At 46.0% G+C, this 3521-nt stretch overlaps 1 non-coding gene across 1 annotated transcript; it reads right to left on the bottom strand.

The window, feature by feature from the left end:
• Positions 1 to 2623: 2623 nt before the first annotated feature.
• On the bottom strand, positions 2624 to 2785 carry LOC126523760 (U1 spliceosomal RNA). Its single transcript, XR_007597768.2, has one exon. It is a non-coding gene; the product is annotated as a U1 spliceosomal RNA (small nuclear RNA).
• Between the last annotated feature and the right edge of the window lie 736 nt (positions 2786 to 3521).

Raw genomic sequence — 3521 nt, 5'->3', positions numbered from 1 at the left:
ACCACGTCCGGTTGCCGGGATGTTAGCGCGGCACACCGACAAACGACCTGCTTGCTTTCATGAAACTTCCTGGTCACAAATATCCAATGGCAGTCGCAATCGCCACTCAGATTTGCACTCGGGCAACACTATCTCCTGCAGGGCCACATCACACAAAAGCGGGTTTTCTTGCCGTGGCAGAGGGCAAGCCAAGGATGTGAAATTTTGTATGCAGTCGACCTTAGCAGCGAAATGTTGGTTCTAATTAAAAGGATTGCGAAAACGCAAGCCTCCAAAATTACGTTCGCGGTAACGTTGTTCACAACACATCTTGCGCAGATAGAGTCCAAAAATTTCAAGAGAGCTTCGTTTGGCGCATTAAATATCGGTTGTCGTTTTCCACTGGCTTCTTGCGTGGCGCCTGTAGCGTAACCGCTATTAAGCCCGATAAATCTAGCTTATTCAAAATATCGTCCACGACGCAGACCGGAAGACCAATGAACATTTTTATCCCTTTATTGTTTTGAAAAATATCGTGGAGCTTTTTGTCGGCAAGCGATGTGAAATGCTGGCAAACGTGCAATGACCATTACACCACTTCACACTTATTCTGCGCTAATCTGCTGTTTTCACTGGGGGTCGCCAAGAATTAAAGGTTCCCAGAGGTTGAATATATCTCGTTCATTGTGCACGAATATGTTTCTTAGCTAAATTTACCTAATCGATTAGATGTGTGTGAAAAAGTTTTGTATGACGGTTACAAATGACCGATAACACCATTTAAGACAACCTGGGACTTGTGAAGGCACTTTTAACGAGAAATAAAGCGCGTGACATTATTAAAAATTAAAAATAAACCGCTCCAGCCATGACAGCCCTTCTCAGCACCAAATAATATATCAATTTTCACGCAAACTTCGTCAAATAGCGGCACTGGGGACGAGCGGCCGCGCTTTTTTCTTGACGCCTCAGTAGTTTTTGTCGCGCATGCTCGGCCCCGACCAATCGCGAAGTAGCGCCCTCGTGTAACGGTTCGCTTTCCGAACCGCTATATACAATTATGACCGTTCCTTAGGTTTGCACGTTTGTAATATACACAGTGCACTGATGAGCACGTTTACGTCTGAGACCATACCCTTTATAATACTGGATCGTGGATGCGTTGTCACGTGGATGTAAAAAAAGTTCACAGGCTTTGTTTCCATTTTTTTTTGCGGAAATAAAGGACCGCACATGTCCTAGCTCGCTATATACGCTGTTATCGTTCATTTCTCGACACATTCCACAACCTTTGCATTGGCACCTTATTAAGTGTGTAAGGAAATAAATGTTAGTTCGTTAAAATTAAATATTGGTTGCGTGTTCACAATAAAAAAAAAGAATAGCATTAACGTAAGCCTACAGCATAGAGTGGGCGCTGTTCGATGAAAGCACTCGTTTATTTTTGCTTAGCTACAGTTAGTTGGCACGTCCGGTATATAATTTAATGGTGGTTTCTGAGAAACCTGTACGGGTTTCCTTTGTAACAGTCGGGTGGATGACATTTCTTCCCTGTCATGAATTTTACTGGCCTTGCGGGCTTGTGCAGCACTGATCTGCTATATTCTAATAGTGCACTGCAAAGTCAAATAAGGAACACCCTTTCTTCATATGACTGTATTTCACTCATATTGACCTTCACCAAGCTGCTCCAAAACGCGTATTTACAGCTCCAAAAGGGCCAATTCATGCTGCAAACCTGCTCCAATGTGCCAAATTTGCTCCTCCCAAAGCTTCTCCAAGACTCCCTGGACCGCTTCCATTCCTGATGTAGGAAGCATGACTCTATAGGCGAACCACGTACAGACCACGTAGAAGTACGACGAGCCGTTCGGTGGTCGGGATAGCATAATGTGCGTCGATCTGCTCGAACTGCCTCCTGTTCGTGCCAACGAGGTGTCTAGGCGTGCGCGCGGTCACCACAAGGTGTTCAGTCCGGAGGTGAAGTGGCATCACATCTAATACTCCTCGTTGCAGCAGTTGTGCGTTAAAAGGACGCCGCGTTCTCGGCAATCCTCATGTAAGATCGGGGATGGGAGCGCCCTCCCACCGGAAGAGGCGCAAGTCATCGAGAGTCGGTTCGTCACCGCCGATCGAGCCCGGTTCGTTGCGCCCGGTGCTGTGCTGTGCGACTCTTCTACTCAAACAACGACGTCGATGCTTCCTTATTATATTATTAAGCTCTCTACTTTCTCAACAATAGGCTCAAATCAGTGCTAAACCCGTGGATTGATTTCTGGCATATTCGCCACGTAATATTCGAATGCGCAGGGTACTATTTCTTCGATGGTCTTGGCGGAAAGGAAAAACCAAATTGCAATACTAAAGACAACGAGCTTAAAACAATCAAGATGAATGCCTCCTAGTGGGTCTCACATCAACACGGACAACAATACCTATTGTAGAGATCAGACCAAGGAATAGAACGCGTAATGAACGCACTATTCAGCGCTGCGCCGGGACCTCGCCGTAGGAAAAGTATAGGAAAAGTTTGCGGCTGGATCATTGTATCACTGTTCAGGAAGCAAGTAGCAGGTGTACCGCGTTTCTGTTCGCCACCGCTTGAAGGACGTACGCACTTGTTCTCATTTTTGATGTTCATGTGTAGGGGCTGGCGCGCACGCCGAGCCCCACTACCAAAAATTACATGCCCCATCTGCCCCGGTTTGGGGTAGTGGCGTGCTTCAGCCAACCGCAGTGCAATGGTTAGCCTCGGCACGGAGCCCCGACCTCAATGATCATTGGGAACTCGGCACCAGGTAAGTATGAAGCGTAAGCCATCGGGACGACAGCCTATTTCAATAGGCCCTACATATTGCACTGGTTGCGAAGAGTGCGTCGCATCTTATTCTAAACGGTATACGAAGTTACAGATAATAGCTGGCCCGTTTTTACGGTGCAGAAGCTTTATGATTCAAAACGTATAATCCTACTTTCTACCTCTTTGAAATTTATTGATTGTTTTATGTCTAACATAGCGCGGAAATCAAGTATGAAGGGTCGAACATCGGCGCGTGTTCGTTTAGGTTTCTTAGACATTATCTGTGTTCCGCATGTGTAATAATAATAATAATAATAATAATAATAATAATAATAATAATAATAATAATAATAATAATAATAATAATAATAATAATAATAATAATTTATACCCGTGTCCGGGATTTCAAACGCTGTCCTAATATGCATTCTGGCAGTAGCCTGCTGAAGTTTGGTCTATGTAATCGCCGGCTGCCTCTGTTAAGTCATAGCCTCCTATATACTTTCTGTGGTGAAGTATTATGACGGAGAACGTCGTCGAAGCCGACATCGACACGAACGCAGCTTCTACCGACGCCGCTTCTACCGACGCCCGTGCGTGTTCCACGTCGGGGACGTCCACCTCTCACGCCATGGCGCCTACAGCGTCATGGACTCCCTCGAAGGCCCACGTCTTCGATGTTGTTGTCCCTACGGGGAATGGTCCCGAGACCGTCGTCGACGCGACGGCCTCAATAGTTGGC

Source organism: Dermacentor andersoni, chromosome 6 (genome assembly GCF_023375885.2).
Source record: "Dermacentor andersoni chromosome 6, qqDerAnde1_hic_scaffold, whole genome shotgun sequence".
Lineage (NCBI taxonomy): Eukaryota > Metazoa > Arthropoda > Arachnida > Ixodida > Ixodidae > Dermacentor > Dermacentor andersoni.
The sequence above is the reverse complement of the archived record's forward strand: the minus strand, read 5'-3'. Positions and strand labels throughout refer to the sequence as shown.